This window comes from Phalacrocorax aristotelis, unplaced genomic scaffold (genome assembly GCF_949628215.1).
Source record: "Phalacrocorax aristotelis unplaced genomic scaffold, bGulAri2.1 scaffold_113, whole genome shotgun sequence".
Lineage (NCBI taxonomy): Eukaryota > Metazoa > Chordata > Aves > Suliformes > Phalacrocoracidae > Phalacrocorax > Phalacrocorax aristotelis.
This window is the reverse complement of record NW_027441194.1, coordinates 140,115-154,321: the sequence shown is the minus strand read 5'-3', so window position 1 is coordinate 154,321 and position 14,207 is coordinate 140,115. Positions and strand designations below refer to the sequence as shown.

Sequence of the window (14,207 nt, the reverse complement as noted above, 5' to 3'; positions counted from 1 at the left end):
TCCGTGTGACCGCAGCCCCATCCTACGTAGCCTGTGTGGCCTTTTTAAAGGATGGCTTTTGAGCCCCCAGATTTGGAAGGGAAGCTGAGGGGCCGATGCGGTCTTTGTGCGGGTGGCCGGTCGGTTGGGGGAAGCGCAGGTGGGGCAGGCAGGGGTTGTAAAATCAGCGGAGGGTACCGTTCAGAGACCGGACACGTTTGGGCCGAGAGAGGTTGTGGTGTCCTTTCTGCAAAACAGAAGCATCTGCCAGGCAGGGGGAGTTCCTGCCTGTGCTTGTGCTGTTGTGTGGATTTTGTAGTCTGTCTTTGTTCCTTACTGTACTCGGGTCTCGATGTGTCTGTTGTTCTCCGTGCTGAGCAGGCACCTAGGTAGCAATATTGAGGGTTTTGCAAGCCCTGGCTCATCGGCATAATGGTAACCAAGAGCTTCCTTTCTCGCATTTTAAGTCTACTGCATAGATTTGTCTTGTGTCTGAAATATTAGACCTTTATAGAAGGTCATCTTTTTGCAGCGGTGATTAAGGCGGCCTCGATACTGCTGCTGAGGAGCAGTCTGAATACGCAGAGCCCTTTTCTGGGACCTGTTCCCTGCACCTGAACGTTCTGAGGTCTTTAAGAGTGGCTTGTCGCTCGTACGTCGTCCTAGTTGTGGGTATATGGTTTTATTGCAGGTGATGATGGTAGGTGACTTCTCTGCGGATGCTATAGCTTCTTCCTCGCTGCCGTATAGATCTTCTCGCCCGGTGGCATCTCTGGGCCGGAAGTCCGTCGTCTCGGTGAGAGTTTTCTTAGGTGCCTCGATCGCGTCGCTTGTAGTATTTGTGAGCGGTGTCGGTCCGTGCATGTCGATGCCTGTGTCAGAGCTGCTCCGCCTGGGGGTGTAGCAATGGTAGAGCGGAGGAAAGAATAGCAATAAGAGTATATGGTTAATGTTAATATGCATAGACTGTTTTGGCAACGCCCGTACAACCCTCGTCGGAGCGAGTGGCCGTTGGCAGCGGGCGAGGATGGTAATTTCCGGGGTGTTTTGTGGGTGCCGAGGGGATGACCGTAGCTGCCTGGGAGAGGCAGCTAGAGTGCTAGCTGAGCAGAGGGCACCTCTCAGCTGTTCAAGCTTGTACGTGCGTGGGGCTTAACATTTGATTGAAGGTATTTCCTTTAATGGCATGCAGTAGTTGGGCTCTAGATGGTATTCCTACGTGGAAGCAAGACCTGTGGAATGGTTAAGCTGTTGCTGTGCGTCCAGGTGACTTGTTCTATCATGCTGTTCTTGCAGAGGATGAAGATGGAGCTGTGCAGGGTGATGGAGCAGAGCTGAGTAGAGCACACTAAGGCAGCGGGTCCGTGTGCGGGATTAAAGGGAAGATGCGACCGAAGGCTATTTGAGGAGCATTTCAGGCGAGCTGGGTCGCAGTGAGGGGGCGCATGGGGCTGGTGACTTTGTTCTCTTTGCTCTCAGGAGCACAGCGCTATCCCTAGGGGCTGGCAAGGTCCTAATTGTGGGGCCGGCGCCCATCGGGTGCTTCTTTTTGCGTTACAGTTTAAAGCGTGGATCGCTCTGATGTTTGAGGAGTTTCTGGGCAGTTGTCGTCTGCGGCGTCGTTCCCAGATGCGTGAACAGCTCTGCTCTGTCGCTGTCTGTTTTCAGGGAGCGTGATTTCTTCCCTGCATCCTTACGTTCTTAGGTCTTGTAGCTGGGCTTCTTGTGCCTCCTCCCTCTCAGTTTTGAGAGGAACTTCTTGTCACGGGCCCTGACGCTCTTCTAATCATTTTGGATCTCGTTAGGGCCTCCTTGCATCCCTGTCAGGGTTCTGCAGGTCTTGTTGCTGGACGAGCTCTTCCGTCCAGTTGTCTCTGTGTTTGCCGAGAGCGTTCTCTCGTCTTGGAGGCGCGCGGTTTGTAGTGTTTCTCATAGCGTTGGTGTGTGCGTTTTGTGAGTTTGGCTCGGAGCCGCCTTGCTGGCCGTGTAGAGTCGGGTAGGTGGCACAGCGATGAGAGCTTAGGGTTCATCTGTTGCTGTGCTAAGGCTGTTGGGGGAAAGGTGGTACCGTCATCTCGGATGGAGTGGCCCTCCTCAGCAGGCAAGGACCGTAATCACCGTGACGTTTTGTGGGCTCGGAGGCCGTGACCGTGGCTATCTGGGAGAGGCAGCTAGAGTTCAGCTGAGCAGATTACCTCTGCAGGGTGTTCAAGCTTGTACGTGCGTAGGGCTTCATGTTTGATGTCATATGTTTGTTTTTAATGGCAGGTTATAGTCGGTGTTCAGGAACAGTTAAGGTACTGCTGTGCAACCAGGCGACTTGTTTCGTATTGGTTTTGGAGATGCCGAGGGACGAGTCGTGCAGGGCGACGGAGGGGAACTGAGGGGACCGATGTAAGCGGGTGAGTCGGTGCGTGGTGTATATAGAGGGAAGATGTGACCGATGCCTCTATGACTCCATTGCTCCTTGCGTTTGTCTTTTGTTTTGGTTTTGAAGTAGCGTAGCAATGAGCAAAGGAGGCAAGTCGAGCAAGGCGAGTGGTGATTGGTGGGCTGAAGTAGCAGCTCTTTTCTGAGGTGTTGTGTTGCTGGTGAAGTTATAAGCAACGCGTGTCGTTTGGGTGTTACGGACGGCGGGCGAGGTGCCGTGTTCAGCTGCAAGTGACGTAGGCCGGGTGGGAGGCTGTCGAGGGAAAGGGGTGCGAGACGGGGATCGGTGCGGGCAGGCTGTGGCATCGGGCAGCATCTCAGGAGGTGCCTTTTCGCTTGGCTTTTTGCAGGTGCCGCTGGCAGGCTCGGAGTGCTGCTGCCGCACGCCTATGAGAGGTCTGAGAAGGTGGGGCAGCGGCCAGCATCTAAGACCAGAGAATGCTGTGGTCCGTCGTCGAGCTCTTCAGTTTTGTAGGTAACACGTGGGCCGTCTTTGGAACGGCGTATGAGCATTAGAAGTGAGCTGGGTAGTAATGAGGAAGTCACGGGGCGGTGATTTCTCACGAGCGTAACGGTAGTTTACTGTGTGTTGATACGTTTGGTGCCACAAGCGATGACGGAAGCGGGGTGTGATGCTGGAATCTGTGCAGAGCAGGTGAGCCGATGGGCATGTTCGTTTTGATGAGGGGGGTGCTCTGGAAGAGATCTGTGTTGACCTGTGTGATACTTATTGCTGGCTCTGGGTTTTTTCCTTTTTTACATGATGAAGAGGCACCTGGCCACTGCAAGAATATCCTGGTTAGCTGGTGTGTTTCTTGTTGTGAAAGGATGCATAATCTGACCCATCTGAAAGCCCCACAGTGTGACTTTTGTTAGGAAGAGATTTTGAAGAATTGAGATATTTCTTATTCAGTGAGGTTGCATTCTATGAACTTGCCATCAGAGTGCATCTTAGAGACAGTGTCTTTGTCAGCAGAACTCATCAGCACAAGACTTGCAAAGTATTGCTTTTTTTTAAAGACAAAAAAATCCATGGTCCTTGCGGAGATCCAAGCACAGCACATACTCCAAAGGTTGATGGCATTGGTAGTGCTTGGGTTCTCAGTTGTAACAGTCGAGATACCATAAAATGCGGTTCGCCTGCATGCTTCGGTACAGCCGAACGCATTAGCAGGTCTGCCGGTCCTTCTTGGTAGCCCCGTGTATTGCAACACTGGGGATTTGATTTGTGTGGTTTTTTGTTGTGGTATTATTTTTCCCCCCCCCCCAAAAAAGTAAAACTGTATCGGGGATCTCTTCACTCACCGATTCTTCTGTCATAAATGAAAGTTTAAAAAAAAGCTAACATCGTCTGATTTACGACGTGACTTGCGCTCTTTCAGCTGTAACTGTCAAGCAGATGTAGGGTACGATTTGTTAGGTGTACTTAAGCAGGTAGGTATTTGTTGTAAATATTTAATGAGGGGCGACTGAATGTTGTGGGGGGGTGTTTCCTGCCGGTATTTTGAGGGAGCGCTCTTAAGTACTTTATTTCAGTCTCGCTTTCGACGCGCGTTTCCCTGGCAGTTCAGCAGCATCTCTTGGGCGGGGCAGCCGGGCGGACGTCCCTCCCGACTCCGTAACACGCCAAAACCCCCCAGTCACGTTGCTGCTGTGTATTTTGGAGATAGATAATCTTATGGCGGGCGTGAACGGCTGTGCGAGTTGAATGAACGCAGAAGGAAAATGGAAAGCTTTTAGAGCCTAGACGCTCATATTGGATGTGCGTAAACACGCGCCCGCCTTCTCAGCACAAAGTGAATTACTGAGATTTATTCTTAATTTTTTACGTTACTCTTTCAAGTTTGACACGCTTCACTTCAGGCTTCGTGGAGCCAGGCAGCAAGACGTGCGGCGGCAGGGCGAGGGCTGTAGCTGCTGCGGTGGGTCTGTAAGCGGAGGTTCCGGTTCCGGTACAACTTTGCCCCGCAGCCTCACGGGGTTATCTCCCCGCAGCGGTGCCGTAAGGAAGGGATGAGACGTTTTCCAGCACCAGCCAGAGCGTTCAGTGTTACGCGAAGGATCTGTTCAAAATGGTATCGGTTAGTCTTAATACCGTTTTCAAGCGTTCCAATCACTCTAGCTTTTAAAGGATGTGTTGTGTTTTGACGTGACCCGTTTGCCTGGAATCTTGCTGCGGCTCAATTTCCTTCCTACCCCTTATGCTGACTGAGCTCCTCCATTTTCTTCTGTGCTATTTTATTAACGTGCTGAAATATAGTTTGGGATTTCTGTTTTTCAGATGTCGTCTAAGTGTCTCGTGATGCTCAAGAGATGCCTGCCGGTCGTTAAGCGTGGTGAAGGTAAGGGGCCATCCCTCGGCCTGGAGGCTCCTGGCTCTGTCTCCAGCGGGTGCCCCGCAGGTGCGGCCGCGAGGGCTGCCCGGTGGGGAGAGTCGGGGCCCCCAGGGACCGGGGCTGTTTGTCACCCCGGGGAGCCCGTCCCAGTGCGGGAACATGTCCGAGCGGAGCCCGAGAGAGACGTGACACCGTCCTCTGGCACGCTCCTGCTCTGCCGTGGGGCAGCCGCCAGCCTGCGGACAGGGGCTGGGGGGGCTGCAGCTGTTTGGGGGGCTGCCCCACCTTTTAGATTTTAGCAGAGCTCCCCCTTTTCTGGGGGGTGTGGGAGGGGTGTGCGTGTACCTTTGTAAATGGCACTATTAAAGTAATGAGCTGCAGGTTGGAGCAGGTTCCCTTGTTTAGTGCCCTTCTTGGGGGTGAATAAAATTGGGGGAGTCCTGGGGGGGGTGTGATGATGTCATGTGGGGTGCCCCGGTGTCACTGGGGGAGCTGATAATGCGTCAGAGGAACAGGTGAGTGGGGGCGTCATGTAGGGGTTCCCCCCCAAAAAGGGGGGTTACAGCCCCAAAATGCCTGAAAATTCAGGGGGGCTATTACAAAAACCTCTTATATATATTGACATGTGTAATATTAATTTATAGATGCATAAAGGGATTTTGAGATAAGAACTTATCTCTCCTATATTATATAACGGATTTCGGGATACAAAAATTCTGCATCGAGATGCAGGGTTTTAAAACACAAAAGTAACTCGACCGTCTATATATCTAGATCAAAAAATAAAGGAGTTTAAAGTGAAAAGGATAGATGAAGGAATTCAAAGCAGAAGAAAGTCTGACTAGAGCGAGCATCTACGCTTAGTGTGTGTTACATAGTCTAAGTAGATGTGTAATCTAAATAGAGGTTATATAGAGTGAAATAAGCCGAGGTATAACTGTAAGTAGATGTCTAAATAGAGAAGTCGAAAAAGATTGAAGTGTCAAAGGGTAAGTAAGCAGATAGCTAGCCTAAATAGCTGTTTTATGTACGTGTTAATATGGAAGTCTAAACAGGTATGTGTAAAGAGATATTCTGTGTAAGTGTAAATAGCCTAAATAGGTGTAAGTGTAAATATAATAGCTAAGTCTAAACAGATGTTGTATGTAAATGTAAAACAGATAGTATATATAAAATATAGATGTACTCCGTAAGGATGTGTAAGTAGACACATAGTGCAAATGTCTATGCTATGTAAGGTTTTAAAATGCAAAGAAACCACGTTGATAGAGATGTTTATAGAGAAGATTTAAAAATTAGACACACAGCCCACCCCCCAATCAACTGAAGGCACAAAAGCGCTTTCAAATGCTGCCCCTTCCCCGTTCTCCTTCTCCCATCCCGATTTGGGGCCGATTCCCCCAAATGGGGACTTTCCCCTCTGGGGCTGCGTAGGCAGCCTGGGAGCTGCTGCCAGGGCAGACACACACTCCAAAGCCCCTGAGTCTGGGTCTGCAATGGGGGGTGAAAAACCCCAAACAGGTTTGGGGGAAAGAAAACAATTCGGGGCTCTTGGGAAAGCCCACTCCTGCTGGGTTTGTGCAGTTGGAAAGGAGGGGGGTAAAAAAAGCGGGGGTGGGGGGGCGGAACCCTGCTAACCATTCTCATGCACAAAAGCAAAAAATCGCCAATTTCAATGTTGTGGAAAGGGTGAAAAAAACCCGGAAGTGAACCGTTTGGAAAAGCAATCCCAACTTTTACCTTATGGAAAAGCAAAAAAAAAAAAAAACCCCAAACGAACAAAACCAAAGTAACCCGAACAACAACAAAAAAAGCCAAACCATCCAACCGGAAATCACCAAAACTAAATAAACCCACCGAAAACCCTAAACTGGGGAAAATTTGGGGTGAAACACCGGCAGTTTGAGGGGCATTGCTGGGGCTTATCTGGAATGGATTCGCCGGAGCGGGTCAGTTATCTGGAGCGGATCATCTGCTGCAGGTTAGCCCAGGTGAGTTGCCCGTTGTGGATTATCCTGGGGGGACCCCCTGGTGTCAGTCATCCCCATGCATGTTCCCCGTGGCGTGTCTGCCCAGACATGCCCCTGTCCAGCGGTGTCCGCCTCCTCCCCCGCCCTCCCTCTGCGTGTGTCTGTGCCCTCCCAAACGCTTTCCCCTGACATGGCCCCCCCGCATGACTCTTTTTTCCCCCGGTGACGTCCTCCCTCTCCCTGGCCTCCTGTTCTGTGCTCGCTGAAGCCTTATGCTTACGCAGGATGAGCAGAGCAGGGTGCTGGCAGTGCAGAGGCGAGGCGAGGCGCTGCCAAGCCAACGAAGCCCAAGGCTCAGCAGCGCACAAGTCCTTTGCAGGTCAGCCACTGGCACCTGGTCTGCCTGGCTGCCCCGTGCCCTGACGCACAGCTGCCCCCCTCACCCCAGGCAGCCTGCCTTCGGAAGGGCAGCTGTGTTCCCCTGATTGATTTTCTTCTTTAACCCTCTAGGACCTGTTGACTTGCTGCTCTCCCTGTCACAGCCCTGATGCCGCAGGCCTACAGCAACTGATGGGGCTCACTCCGGGGGGGTGGGGGGTGGGAAAGGGGACCTTTCTCCCCAGGTCGTTTGTGCTGCTTCTCCTCCCTAGGGCGTGGGGTGGGGGTGAGTGGGGCAGGAGGGAGGACGGTAACGGCCACCTGATTTTTAAAGCAGTCGAGACGGAAGGACTAAAATGCTCGAGGCACTTTGGTGGTGGGCGGTGCGGAGGCAACGACTGACACTGCTGGGGCTGCGGGAGTGGGGAAGGTGCAGAGAAACATGAGCTCTGCGCACGCAGTAACAGTTCCGTTATCCCGGCGAACGTCACCCAGAGCCGGCGCGGGTCTTGCCCCAGAGAAGAGTGACGGACGTCGTGCCGCTGCCGCCGTGCTGTGCTACGGCAGCCGGGAATCGCGCATGCGGAGTGGCGATGGTGGACCCTGCTGACACCGTGCGGCCAAAGTGCGGTACCGCACCCGGAACAGACGCATGCGCAGTGGCGACGATGTGTCACTGCTCGCTGCTGCCACCGAGCGACCGAACCGCGGAACAGCGGGGGCCAGCTGCGCTACCCTGCTCGCGGCAGTCACCGAGCGCTCAAAACCGGGTACTGCAGACGGGCAGCCGCCCGTTCCCGAGGGTGAAGTTTTTTCGCTGGTCGCTGCTGCCACCGTGCAAGCAGATTCCGGTACTGCAGCCAGGCAGTTCCGTATGCACAGTGGCGCTTTACTTTCTGCCCCTGCTTCCACCGACCGCCCAAACGCTCGCAGTGCAGGTGGGCAGCCGCGCATGCGCAGTGGCGCCTTTTTGTGCTCGCTGCTGCCACCGTGCGACCAAAGAGCGGTACTGCAGGTGGGCGGCCGCGCATGCGCAGTGGGCCTTTTTGCTCTCTGCTGCCACCGTGCGACCAGACCGCGGTACTGCGGGTGGGCAGCCGCGCATGCGCAGTGGCGCCTTTTGTGCTCTCTGCTGCCACCGTGCGACCAAACAGCGGTACTGCAGGTGGGCGGCCGCGCATGCGCACTGGCGCCTTTTTGTGCTCGCTGCTGCCACCGAGCGACCGAACCGCGGAACAGCACGGGGGGAGCTGCGCTACCCTGCTCGCGGCAGTCACCGAGCGATCAAAACCGGGCACTGCAGACGGGCAGCCGCCCGTTCCCGAGGGTGAAGTTTTTCCGCTGGTCGCTGCTGCCACCGTGCAAGCAGATTCCGGTACTGCAGCCAGGCAGTTCCGTATGCACAGTGGCGCTTTACTTTCTGCCCCTGCTTCCACCGACCGCCCAAACGCTCGCAGTGCAGGTGGGCAGCCACGCATGCGCAGTGGCGTCTTTTCTGCTCTCTGCTGCCACCGTGCGACCAAAGAGCGGTACTGCAGGTGGGCGGCCGCGCATGCGCAGTGGGCCTTTTTGCTCTCTGCTGCCACCGTGCGACCAGACCGCGGTACTGCGGGTGGGCAGCCGCGCATGCGCAGTGGCGCCTCTTTCTGCTCTCTGCTGCCACCGTGCGATCAGACCGCGGTACTGCAGGTGAGCAGCCGCGCATGCGCAGTGGCGCCTTTTCGTCTCTCTGCTGCCACCGTGCGATCAGACCGTGGTACTGCAGGTGGGCAGGCGCGCATGCGCAGTAGCGCCTTTTTGTGCTCGCTGCTGCCACCTTGCGATCAAACCGCGGTACTGCAGGTGGGCGGCCGCGCATGCGCAGTAGCGCCTTTGTGCTCTCTGCTACCACCGTGCGACCAGACCGGGGTACTGCACGTGGGCAGCCGCGCATGCGCAGTGGCGCCTTTTCTGCTCTCTGCTGCCACCGAGCGACCAGACCGCGGTACTGCAGGTGGGCAGCCGCGCATGCGCACTGGCGCCTTTTTGTGCTCGCTGCTGCCACCGAGCGACCGAACCGCGGAACAGCACGGGGGGGAGCTGCGCTACCCTGCTCGCGGCAGTCACCGAGCGCTCAAAACCGGGTACTGCAGACGGGCAGCCGCCCGTTCCCGAGGGTGAAGTTTTTTCGCTGGTCGCTGCTGCCACCGTGCAAGCAGATGCCGGTACTGCAGCCAGGCAGTTCTGTATGCACTGTGGCGCTTTACTTTCTGCCCCTGCTTCCACCGCCCGCCCAAGCCCTCGTAGTGCAGGTGGGCAGCCGCGCATGCGCAATGGCGTCTCTTCCTGCTCGCTGCTACCACCGTGCGATCAGACCGCGGTACTGCAGCTGGGCAGCCGCGCATGCGCAGTGGCGCCTTTTGGCTCTCTGCTGCCACCGTGCGATCAAGCCCGGGTACTTCAGGTGGGCAGCCGCGCATGCGCAGTGGCGCCTTTTCGTCTCTCTGCTGCCACCGTGCGATCAGACCGCGGTACTGCAGGTGAGCAGCCGCGCATGCGCAGTGGCGCCTTTTTGCTCTCTGCTGCCACCGTGCGACCAAACCGCGGTACTGCAGGTGGGCAGCCGCGCATGCGCAGTGGCGCCTTTTTGCTCTCTGCTGCCACCGTGCGACCAAACCGCGGTACTGCAGGTGGGCGGCTGCGCATGCGCAGTGGCGCCCTTTTGCTCTCTGCTGCCACCGTGCGACCAGACCGCGGTACTGCAGGTGGGTCGCCGCGCATGCGCAGTGGCGTCTCTTCATGCTCTCTGCTGCCACCGTGCGATCAAACAGCGGTACTGCAGGTGGACAGCCGCGCATGCGCAGTGGCGTCTCTTTCTGCTCTCTGCTGCCACCGTGCGATCAGACCGCGGTACTGCAGGTGGGCAGCCGCGCATGCGCAGTGGCCACCCTTTGTATTCTGCTCGCTGCTTCCACCAAGCGACCGAACCCCGGGACTGCAGGCGGGAGCTGCGCTACCCTGGTAGAGATTTCCACCCGCCCCTTACCCGATCGCGGCAGTCACCGGTCGATCAAAACCGGGTACTGCAGACGGGAAGCTGCCCGTTCCCCAGGCTGAAGTTTTCCTCTGGTCGCTGCTCCCACCGTGCAAGCAGATGCCGGTACTGCAGCCAGGCAGTTCCGTATGCGCGGTGGCGCTTTATTTTCTGCCCCCTACTTCCACCGAGCGCCCAAACCCTCGTACCGCAGGTGGGCAGCCGCGCATGCGCAGTGGCGACCTTTTAGCTCTCTGCTGCCACCGTGCGACCAAACTGCGGTACTGCAGCCAGCAGCCGTGCACGGGCTGTAGCGACATTTTGCCGCGCTCACTTCTCCACGCCACTTAGTGACCCCCCGCACGCTACGTGGTGACGTCACCGTGGGGGCCGGAACCGTGTAGGCACAGCCCCTAGCGACAGGTGTTGACCCCTTGCGATAGCCCGTTGAGGGCGGTCCTGATACCCCTCGCCACGCTCTTAGCAACGGGCCCTGCCCCCGGCGATGGGCAGGCGGGCCGTCTGATGTCCGACCCACCTGGCCCCACCCACCCACTTTGGTGCTGTGCGGTGCACTTTGCTCTCTGCTGCCACCCTGCGAGCCTTCATCCCTCGGGGGGGCTCGGCCCGCCCCTTTTGCGGGGCGCTGTGGGAAGGGCGGGGGCGGGGCCCGGGGGTCGAAGAGCCCCAGCCGGGGCTCGGGCAGCTCTTGCTGCCCCTGGGCTTCTCTGCCGTCGGTGCTCCCGTGTTCCCTCGGGCGGTCGCAGCTTTGGGGCTGTCTCAGCCCCCCGGGCAGGCGTGCTCTGGCGTTTAGAGAAGCGGAGGCGTTGCCTGAGGTAAGGATTCCAGAGCTTGGCACTCTTTGGCAGCATCTGTACTAGAAAGGTCCCTTGTGGCCTGCTTTGCTTTTTTTCTCCCGGGATGTTGTTTCGGGCGCTGAGGGGGCGGTGAGACGGTTTAGTGGTATGGTGTTCTGTTTGGGGTTTGTTTTTTGCTTTGCTGGTTTTCTTCCCCCTTGTGAGATCATTTCATTCATTTATCATTTCATATTATCATTTACCCCGCGCCATTTCCGTCCCCTTTGGGCAGCAGCGGATCTGCTGCCGCTTCAGGCGGCCGCTTTCTCGAGGGCAAGGAGCTGGGACGACAACGGGCCGCTGCAGGCTCTGGTCAGGGTAAGAGGCTGTTCCCTGGGGAGCCGGCGCAGGGGGAGCGGAGGTACGCACGGGCACTTGTCGGTGCCCCTGGCCGGTAAAGGGAAGGTTAAATTGTTAGAGTGCAAATAAATACATTTTATTTAGGGAGGAGTCGTGACTAAATTTAATCGCACCTATTACTGAGCAAACCAGGCAGTCATTATTCCTAATCTGTAATTAAAAAAAAAATAAAGGCAGTCCTTTTTTATGCCATAAATAGAGTTGCGAGTCATTAATAGCTCAATCTAAATACAGCCGTTATTACATCAACTGCAGGCATTAATGACTCCTGATCAGAAACAAAATAAGGACAGTTTTAGAATCTACAATGAAAATTGAACTGGAAAGCTAAATTGGGAGTGGGTAATACTGAAATTGTAACAGGGCTGTTAGAAAGTTCAGAGGCAGCGACAGCTCCTGCTTCCAACCCAAGCAGTAAACGAAGCTTTAGATTCTTAAATGAACAGAAATAAAGGTGAGCTGTTAAACAGTGGCTGGGTTCAAGCGTAGGCATTAAGAAAATTTGCAGGTGCGGGTGATTCCTGACGAGAACTAACAATTCCAGAAGATTTAGATTTAAAATGACAAAGCTAATGGAGTGCCACAACCGCCCGGATGTAACTGCAGCCGCTTTGGGGGAATGCCCCAGCCCTCCCCAACCACCGCTATTAATTACTGCCAAGGAGAGCGAAAGTGAAAGTAGAAGCAGTGCAGGTGAAATGCGAGCAGTACGCTTTTCCTAAGTCATCTCTTCGTGTCAGGAGAGGAAAGAAAATGGAAAGAAGATGTTTGCAGGGGGTCTGTGCTGGGTTGCCTGCGCGTCTCTTCCGTGCGTCCTTGAGGAGACATTTAGCTCCTGTTGGGCGCTCGCAGGTGGAGACAGGGCGAGCTGGAGGCGGGATCGGTGCCGGCCCTGAAAAAGGGATGGGCAACGAGCTGAGAGAAGAGGGGGCAAGGGCTGAAAAAGGGTCTCCAGTTCTGCAGGGAAGGCAGCGGGATGTGACTCGGCAACCGCTCTGAGGAGTGCAGGGTCATTCGCTGCGATGAAGTCAGGGTCTGCGGCTGGCCCGGAGAGGCAGCAGAAATCCCAAACTCTTTGCAGGGGTACCGGCCAGATTAGGGCAACACCTGAACAGTAAAACCATTTAGGGGAAGCAGAGCTGGGCTGCACCGCGTGGCCAACCTCCCTCTTCTCCGTGAGTCCCAAAGGGGCAGCTCCAAGAATGTGCTGAGAATTCATCCCTTGCGCTAAAAATGAGACGTAAGTAGCACCCACCCGTGAATTTTATTTTCTCTCTCGCTCTGCGGCTCCTGCCTGCTTGTCTCTCCTCAGTGTTCACCTGCACCCGTGCTCGGATGGGGCAGCTGAGGGAAGGTGCTGCCATCTCCCCAGCCCCGGCGGACCGCCCCTCAGCTGTGTCCTCTGTCAGGGAGCGTCGTCATCTCTCCTGCCTCCCAGAGCGTGTCCTGTAGTGGCAGACGCGCGGGCTTTTCCCTGCACGCGCATACGGGAAGGGAAGCACAGTGAGAGCTGGGCTTGTCAAAGAGTAACGGGGGTGGTGGGAAGCGTAGCTAGAACCGGAGAGCTACAGCGCAAAAGCAAAGCAGACGGGACACAAAAGTAAAATGGTGCACAGGAATGCTGAGGCGAGAACTCCCGCAGCACACAGGAAATCAGTGTCGGAATCTATTTTCTTCTGACTGCCAAATTAAAAATAATGGCACGCTTTGCAACGCTAAGCTCGCTCTGATCGTCTGAACTGTTTCTTTCCAACTCCCCACCGCCCCCAGCACACCGTTCAGCCTCCTCAGCCTGAAATGCCTTGTTTTCCTTCTTTTTTTTTTTTTTTTTTTTTATGACAGGGCAACTTCTGTTCCCGAGGTGGTGCCCACAGTACAGCTATCTCTTCGAAGGCAGTTTGGTTTAGGTCAGAGAATGTTTAGCCTGGACTGAATCAGCCTCTGTTTCTATTTCTGGAAATCATCGGTCCTGTGCATAAAGCCCGGAAAAAAGGAAATATGAACCAAAGGACGTGGGGCCTGCAGGGCTAGGAAAATATTTGAGAAGAGGTTCAGTGGGGAAATGACTGTTTGTCTGTGGGGCGTCCAGGCAAGCAACCCAGCTGCTAGAAAGCGGCGCTGTCCCCAGGATGGCCTCGGCGGTCCCGTCGGAGTCGGGGGAACAAGGACAAGGCAGGGTGAAGCATCTGACCTGCCGTGTGGAACGTGACTGTACAAAGCACGTGTGATGCACTGCAAGTTCATTTGTTTAAACTGTGAGTTAAAGAAGGTGTGCAGTTGCTTTGTAAACAGCCGACGCTCTAAAGCTACACCCGTCTAACTGCTAGCTGTATTAAATCTATCGTATTGCTGTTTCTGCATTAAAAAAAGTAACAAACCAACACACCTATGTAAGCACGTCTAAGTACAATGGAAAACCACTGTTTAACGCGTGGCATGTGTGGGTTGTTTTTTTGGGGTGGGAGGGTGGGGTGTATGACAAAAACCTGCGAGAGACACACGCACACACGCACGTGTAATGTTTAGCGCTCACCTAAACCCAAAAAAGAAAATCCACTCTTTATTTTGCAGCATTAGCATTAGCTTCCAGCGCACAGCCTGAGCGCGTACCTCTGCTCTCACCATCTGCTCCCTCTTCAACCGTGTGTGGCTGTCATCATCAGCTTGCACAGGCTTTCCTCGTGCAAGTTTCCGCGACAGCTTACGAGAAGGCAGGGAAACAAACCCAGCAAGACGCGTAGTGCCTTCCTCTATGGGCTCCGTCCAGCCTTTGTTAAAATGAGCAGAAAAGAAATCTGCTGCTGCCTTTACCCTGACTGACTCTTACAGAGAGCATCTGACTTGACCCGCAGCAAAGCGATGCCCCAGGCAGCAGCACGTATTG

General features: G+C 55.1%; 1 long non-coding RNA gene across 2 annotated transcripts; it reads left to right on the top strand.

Moving 5' to 3' along the window:
• Positions 1-2,262: 2,262 nt before the first annotated feature.
• LOC142051029 (uncharacterized) lies at positions 2,263-5,547 on the top strand. Of its 2 annotated transcripts, none has more exons than XR_012658259.1 (3): positions 2,263-2,381; positions 2,760-4,490; positions 4,691-5,547. It is a non-coding gene; the product is annotated as an uncharacterized LOC142051029 (long non-coding RNA). The 2 variants fall into 2 exon arrangements; XR_012658260.1 differs by having other exon boundaries at positions 2,760-4,484; positions 4,691-5,137.
• The last annotated feature ends 8,660 nt before the right edge of the window (positions 5,548-14,207 follow it).